Source organism: Pinus tabuliformis, chromosome 4_1, assembly GCF_031772625.1.
Source record: "Pinus tabuliformis cultivar Carrire ecotype Pingquan chromosome 4_1, CPIR1, whole genome shotgun sequence".
NCBI classification, from domain to species: Eukaryota; Viridiplantae; Streptophyta; class Pinopsida; order Pinales; family Pinaceae; genus Pinus; species Pinus tabuliformis.
Genome location: NC_142303.1, coordinates 606,521,891 through 606,530,484, shown reverse-complemented (window position 1 = coordinate 606,530,484; position 8,594 = coordinate 606,521,891). Strand labels below are relative to the sequence as shown.

At 37.4% G+C, this 8,594-nt stretch overlaps 1 pseudogene; it reads left to right on the top strand.

Annotated features, from left to right (window-relative positions):
- The first annotated feature begins 603 nt into the window (after positions 1-603).
- Positions 604-1,951, top strand: LOC149177462 (lycopene epsilon cyclase, chloroplastic pseudogene; annotated as a pseudogene).
- Positions 1,952-8,594: the final 6,643 nt, after the last annotated feature.

Below are 8,594 nucleotides of genomic sequence, written 5' to 3'. Positions count from 1 at the left end.
TCTTTAAAACCATAGATTGTCATGATTAAAGATCGTGCCTTGATTTGAATTAATCTTCACCCTCTAGGATGCATTTTCATGAAAAATCTATGATGCATGCATTACACTATAGCATTGTCAGGTGAGGAATAACGTTACATACCTACCCTACTCCATTCCTATCAATGAGGGTTTGAAATATTTGCGCTCATTCAAAAGTGTTCTGGGACTGCTTCTCCATACATGTTCATCTAGGTTGAATGAATTAGAAATTAAGAAGTTGTCAAAATTACAATGATGCACACCTTTTTGTATGTCCAGGGTTTGCAATTCCGCAATTGGACCATAAGACTTATCATTATTAGAAGCAATTCTTAATAATGTTGCTAGCACTAGCTTACCCATGTTTCTTAATGTTACATTTGGAAGATCTTATATTATTGGATTCATACTTGAGCTTATTTTAACAATGTGGCCGACAGATACATTTTATATTAGTTATCATAAGAGTTCTTTGCAATGGTTGAAAGGGATTTGTTTTATTTTATGAAAAGTTATAGGTGCTATGTGGCATTTTATTCGGTCATGGTATCACTTTGGAGTCATATCTGATGATGTCATGCAATGTCACATTATCAAAGAGGTTGTTGGTGGAAGTTGCAACCACTTAGACTTGGAAATGAACTGTTGGACTTGGTAGTCATGAGATGTGGTCCAGCAGGATTGTCACTAACAACAAAATCAGCTAAGTGAGGCCTGATTGTGGGTCTCATTGGGCCTGACATGCCATTTACTAATAACTATGGTGTGTGGGAGGATGAATTTGAAGCTCTCGATTATGAAAAATTTATAGGGCATGTTTGGAAAGACACAACTGTGTAGTTAAAAGGAACAAACCCCTTTTAATTGGACGGTCCTATGGTCGTGTGAGTCGAAATCCCCTTCGTGAAAGAACTATTAAAATATTTGGCTATTTTCAGGTGTTGAAGCTGGAGTTCTAATTTTCAATTCCAAAGTTGGGAAGTTTACTGAAGCAAACAATGGTCATAGTGTTCTCTTTTGTAAAATTGGAGTGGCAGTTACTTGCAGGCTTGTTAATGTTGCATCAGGGGCAACATCTAGAAATTTTTTCAATATGAGCTAGATGGTCCACCAGTGGGTGTGCATAATGCATATGGCATGGAGGTCGAAGTTGAAAACTCTCATGACCCTGAAATAATAGTTTTCATGGATTATTGAGATTACATGAACCAAAATAACACATAATATGATTTGTAGTTACCAACATCTCTTTATGCCATGCCATTATCACCAACATGCATATTTTTTCTTTTTGAGGAAACGTGTCTAGCTTCACGCCCTGCAATTCCATATGAACCATTGAAGAAGAGACTACATGCACACCTAAAAAAGTTGGGAGTACAAATTTCACATTTATATGAGGAGGAATGGTCTTAAATTCCTTTTGGTGGGTCATTTCCAAACACAAGACAGAAGCATTTTCGCTTTGGTGTTGTAGCAAGCATGGTTCGCCCAATCACTGGCTATTATGTTATCCTCTCTTTGTTAGAGGATCCATCATACACAACAACTATTGCAAGTTATCTGAAGGATGAAGATGGTGATGGAGCGATAATTCCATATCAACTAAGCACAAAAGATGTAGCGTCGAGAGCATGGGAAACTCTTTGGCCTCACGAGCGAAAGCGACAATGGATACTCTTTATTTTTTTGGCTTGAAATTATTTTGTAGTTGAATATTGATGGGACAAAAATGTTCTTTGAAACATTTTTCCAGCTTCCTGAGTGGATGTGGAGAATATTCCCTGGGGCAAGGATTTCTTCTATTAATCTTATTTGGTTTGCATTGGTCATGTTTATCATGGCTCGAAATTACATGTGTTATTATTTAATAAAACATTTGATGTCAGATCTAAGTGGAGCAAAATTGATGCAAACATATGCGACCTAATTGGGAATTGGAAATGTGACTGGTTTCAAGTTGCAATAAGGAAATGCGACCATTTCCAAGTTGCAACAAGGAAATGTGACCAGTTTTCAGGTTGCAACAAGAAAATGTGACTGGGATATCCTGGTGATCCTTCAATTCTTAAGGACGCATAATCGCACCTAAGACAATCAACGATTCATGCGACCTGCCCTATTTTGCGACCTAGCGACCTAACCATTCCTCAGACCCTGAGTCGATAGTCACAAAATCACAATTGTATGAATTAGTGATTTATGTGACTCACTCAAATCTTCGACCTCATGACCTCCTTTCTACCTGTGACCTACCTCCACAAAACCTCAACACCAGTCATGCTAGGTGATTTATTTTCTTAGTTACATTAGTGTTGAAATTCTCACTCTAATTGTGATATGGAGGTGAGATCTATGAATCCATGATCCTCCAGCCCCTGTTACAATAAGCACTAAGTTATGGAATGCAAACCAAATAAAGTCTCCAAGTGCATCTGCAATCATTACGTTGCTATCATGTCCTACAACTGGCAATAAGAACTAGAGATGCAACCTCATTAGAATGTCAAGAAACTAATTCAAGCTATGCGAAATGATCCTAGTGGCTATCATTCAGCAACATGTTTGGAGGATGAATAAGATAAATTGTCCATTTATCCAGTGTTTTGCAATACCAACACAATTTTATATTGCTAAGGAATCATTTTTTACTCCCGGAGTAGCTTCATTTGATGGGTTAGGACAGAGCGTAAACTCTATAAAGAATTGAAAGAAAGATAGTTTGTCATCATATTTTATCATTAATTGACAACCTACACTCCATTTAATTATGCCAATTGTAGCACCTACAATGCATATTTTTGATGACCATAAAATGAACGTACCATACAAGCTAATAGAAAATCTAAAATTGCCACCAACAAATGCTTATCACAAACCGAAACATACATTAGAAGAGAATAATAACTTGTACATGGTAGGTCTTAGTCATAGTTTTATAAACCGGAACCGGTGACCAGACCGGTCCACCTAATAAACTGAGTTTCAAACTGGAAAATGAACCAGTGTTTAAAAAAATACATTAAATAATTATTTTTTAATGAAAAAAACTATTTTTAAGATTTAAAACCATGATTCCAAGCCAATAGAGACAAAATATGCAAAGTTTGCTCATTTATATACCATGTAAAGGTGAATATATCAAAATGGCATTGGGTGCAATACATATCATCGACAAAATACATAAGCAACGAGTCTCTAAATGGCCTATAAAGTCTAAAATAAATGTTATATTTGGACTCAAGCATATTTCCAACAAGAACATAGTTTGAGGCATTATCAGTGATGACCTGCACAACATTCTGCTCCTCCACTTCTTGAATAATGTCATCCAAAAGCTCAAATAGAAGGGTTGCATCCTTCACCTTATCAAATGCATCAACTAATCTCAAAAACATGGTTCCTTGAGGGCAAGAAATATGGAAATTAATGATAGTGTGGTTCTTTCCATCAGTGCATCCATCTGACATGATAAAACAACTTGTTTTAAGCCATGAATCTCTATACTCAGTCGAATACTGATCAATGGAAGAAATATCTTTTTGTAAAAGAGCTCCTCTCAAGTCATGCATACTAGGGCCTTTGAAGCCCTTTCCTACAGCTATAACAGAGTCCCACATAGCTTGGTAATAAGGTGAGTGAGCAGCATTAAATGGGATATCTGCATCATACCACCATCTAACAATGTATTGATTATTTGCATTGTTTTTTATGTTAAAAATATGCAATTGCAGTCAAAATACACTTTGGAATACTCATTTGATGGAGACAATGGTTTCATTGAATTCCTCTTTTCGAGAGGACCAAAATCGACCTAAATATCACCTCATTTGGACAAGTGGAAGTTGAGTTGTCAATTATTTTATTCATACATATATTCTGGATCAGGTCAGCCCTGTGCACATGTACCAATGGGCAGGTCAAGTGGACCCTCATGGAATCCTATAAATAGAAGATACCTCAAGCTCATTTGGACACATTAACCAAGCTCTCTTCTCCTCTTCTATTTTGTCTTGGCTAGCACAATTCTGACAGAAGAAGCTCGCTTAAGGGTTCGAAACTATAGGATGAAGCTCACACTAAACTAGGGTTTTCTATTTCTTGGACACTGGCACGGAAATGGGCATTTTAGTACCTGGACACTGGCACACAAGACTATGAGAATGACTAGGGACCCTTGAATGTTGACACAAAGTCTTCATGAGAGCGACCGAGAGTCTGGGTCAGTTTGGTCCCTGGTCGCTCGCACAAAATGGTATGGGAACAACTGAGCTCCCTTAGTTGCTATCATGTAGTTCACAGAGAGCGGTCTAGTCTATCATAGTCGCTCGCACAACTCCTCCTCCTTGCGTCCGGGACTCCAAGATGTGATTTCAGTATTCTAAAGATTTTTCTCAGTGACAAAAGTGTTCGACAGCAGGCTACAGGCAGTGACAATACATTATAGTTATCTGAATCAGAGTTTTGATGTTTAGATGCATTTCATGGATATTCTAGTTTCTGTGAAGATATGGATCATTGTACTCACTTTTTCTTAATCATTTGATGACAATATATTAAAATAAGATTTGCAAGGGTTTTCCCCATAGTGGGTTTTTCCCTGGTCTCCAACCAATCCTGGTGTCTCTATGTGTGCATGCTTTTCTTCTATTGTTCCTTTATGTTCTGTTGCATTGATGATGATGTTATTGTTCTTTCTACATAGTTGCATATGTTGATGAATAACGATGTTAATCTGAATAATGTTATAATGCTATGGGGTTAACTTAATGTGTTAATGGAGAAATGCAATTATCAAAGCAAAGAACAATATATTCCTATGAAAAATTAACATGGTTTTAGAGCTCGGCTGAAGAAAAGCCATAGAGATCACCCCCATGGAGACACTTTTGATGGAAACTGGAAGAGGATGGTGGAGACCTAAAAGAATCCTAGGGTATGAAGGAAACCCTAGGTAGTTAGTGCATAAGGATTTAATGGTTAGGGTTTGAGAGAAACTATGGTTTATGGAAAAGACTTGAGATTTAATGTATGAAACTATAGTATGGTCTATGTGAAGATGCTCAAGCACTTGGGATAGATTTGATGAAGCCCTAGATGGCCAGTTGTTGATAAAGTTGATTGAAGGAAACATCTTATGTGGACTATGGATAGTGATGACTCTTGAACGTTGGTTCAAGAGGGAGAGGATCACCTCTCATTAAAGATAATTACTCCTTAACTTATAATGTTTATTTGTGTCTTTACTCTTGTTTAGACTTATGGATCTGATTATTATGATTATTGTTTTGATCATTTCTTATACTTCCTGCATATGTATTTGAGTATATGGATGTATCTAACCTCCTTGATGAAAAGGTGACAAGCACTATAAACTATCTATGAGAAGGTGCATAGGTATTTGAACATTACAAGGTATGAAATGTATATTATTTCAATGTTATGTTTCAGTTATAACATTGGATGACTAGGTAAGCCTTATAGTATGTTGAGAATGTCTCCTTAGTAAATGGATCATGCTTGTATATGAAAGATATTTGGATTTATGTTTCCTATGATGAAATGGTGCACCTGGTATTGAATCTTTTGATCATGATGATCTTCTTGATTCTATGAGGTTACTTATTGTTGATCTTGGATATAGTGGCATAACTTGATGTTTGGCTAACATCTATTGTTCTTGGAGATCCTGATTCTGTGAAGTAGGCTAGTACCTTGACTCTAGTAAATGATACTCTTGACACTTGACATGCATAAGACATTATGGATCTCTTATAAAAGGTTACCTCATTGATATTGATAATTCTTGTGATAAGTATGATGAAAGTATGTTGACTTCCAATGACTTGTATTATAGGAATAACTTGATTGATATTGTATGGATGATGACAACCTGTTGGCATGATAATAGATGGTGTCATGAATCTATGAAAGCCCTACCTGTCATCTGGTTCAAAGAATTGACACTAAGATATTGATGACTTTTGATACTAGTATTGATCTGGCTTCTAAACTTTGATGAGATGATTTAATTGCACAATAAGGATTTATGAAAGGCTGATGGTTTGGAAAAGTGTTATGGTTGCAATTAGCATTGCATGAAGCAAGCTCCCCTGATCCAGATATATCTACATTGACAATCATCTGATGAATCCAGGATGATGTGTTGATCCAAGCCTTTACCTCAGAAGTGTTCCAAGGTATGACTTTGATTTTTATTTTGGATTTTATATACTGACGATCTACTATTGTTAGGTAAAGAACCTCTGATGATATAAGTAAGAGGGAGATGGCTTTTGAATCTCGTAATAATGTATCATGGCATGATGAATCGATTTCTGAACTTGGTAAAATACAATCTATATTGTGAAGCTATTGAATAAGCATTGAAAAATTGGAAATGCAAATCCTTGGACACTCCAATTTGAAGTTCAAGATGTTGTTGAAGTTGACATGGCATCTGACAGTTGATTGAATCATTGATGTTCTATTTTGAACATCCATCTGTATATATATGATGTGCATAGAACTTGAACAAGTTCATGATTGAGCTGCTTCATACACATTGTCGCCAAGAATCCTTTGAGATGTTTGCATGCTATGATCTATTCTTGGTCTGGGATATTCTTCCTATGATATACCACTGTATGGATATGCCGATGTTAATTATCGATGAGACGAACACATATGAGTGTTGTCTTAGTATGAGATCTGCCATGATGAGAAGTTCATGACACAACTGAGGTTGAGTACGATTTTGCTAGCATGACTAGCTATGAGCAAGATAAAGAAGCTCCTTAGAGAGTTGTCTAAGTATGGTCTGGATATGACATGGATACGTTACGATAATAAAAGGTGGGATTTGATTGGCAAAGGATCCTATATATATCTATATATATATAGTTGGGACTATGATACTCTCATGTATTGAGACAGTGCAGTTGTACGAGACAAGCTTAGGCTTGTGGTTGGCACCTCCTTGAGAGGAAGGATGATTATGGTATTCTTTTGTGATTTATATGATTATTTATGCTCTAACATGATATTTGATTTGATGTCCTGTATAAATAAGAGACAATTGCTACTAATAGATGATGATTACTTGATGCAAGTACGATGACATGAGTATGATGAGAGCAGTGTTGATCGAGGACACTGAGCCATACTCTTCCCCCCTGTTTGAGCTCCCAAGGTATGGAATTGAGATAGAAGGCTCCTAGGGTTGAGTAAAGTCTAGACAATAAGGTGTTACCCCTATCTATTACCCATAGGGTTGGAGTAATAGCTCAACCTATCTTGGTATTTTTAGAGTATACCCCAGTTGGCATCATACCCACAAGCTGGGCTTGTTGGGATTATCCCTCTCCGTCTACCCAACAATTGAGGAAGCTTGGGGACGTGAGATCCTTACCTTCGGTAAGTCAGGTTTTTCACCCAAGATAGGATTATGATGCAGGTGTTCTACCACTTGACTATTCAGGGTCATTGATGGGAAGATCAGTAGGCAATAGGATGGATTGAGTAGTAGCTCCCCTATATCAACTATTGCTCGATATGGGGTCATAGTAGTAGCTCCCCCATGATATTGCGAGATGAGTAGTAGCTCGTTGATATGGTTCTAGGTTGAGATGTGCTCCCTGATGATATGTTGTCTGATGATGATGAGGGTCGTAGATCTGACTCCTCGCCGATATTTCTGAGTAGTAGCCTGATGATATCTCCAGGTAGTAGCCCGATGGTATTTCCGGGTAGTAGCCCGATGACATTTCCAGGTATTAGCCTGATGACATATTTCCATGTAGTAGCCCATTGACATATTTCTGGGTAGTAGCCTGTTGACATATTTTCAGGTAGTATCTTGCTTACAGATATTCCGGGTAGTAGCCCGCTGACAGATATTTCGGGTAGTAGCTCGCTGATAGAGATTCCAGGTTGTGGCCTGATGAATAGAGGGTGGTAGCTTAAGCTCCCCTCCGATGGAAAATTCTTCTTCTTCTAGATTCGAGAATATTTATCATATGAGCAGGAACAATCAAGAGACAAGCATGAATAAGAAAGATATGTACATTGATGATCCGATATGATGAGATACTTGAGATGGGACGTATGCCATGTTGATCAATGGTTCGATATTGGCAGGTAGAATTCTCCCTAGTTGAGAGGGAGTGTTAAAAATATGCAACTACGGTCAAATTCCACTTTGGACTACTCATTTGATGGAGATGATGATTGAATTTAATTCATCTTTTCGAGAGGACCAAAATCGACCTAAAGATCACCTCATTTGGACAAGAGGAAGCTGAGTTATGAATTATTTTATTCATACATATATTATGGATCAGGTCAGCCCTATGCACATGTACCAATGGGCAGGTCAAGTGGACCCTCATGGAATCCTATAAATAGAAGATACATCAATCTCATTTAGACACATTGATCAAGCTCTCTTCTCCTCTTCTATTTTGTCTTGGCTCGCACAAGTCTGACGGAGGAAGCTCGCTTAAGGGTCCGAAACTACAGGATGAAGCTCACACTGAACTAGGGTTTTTTGTTTCCTATATGCTGGAACATAA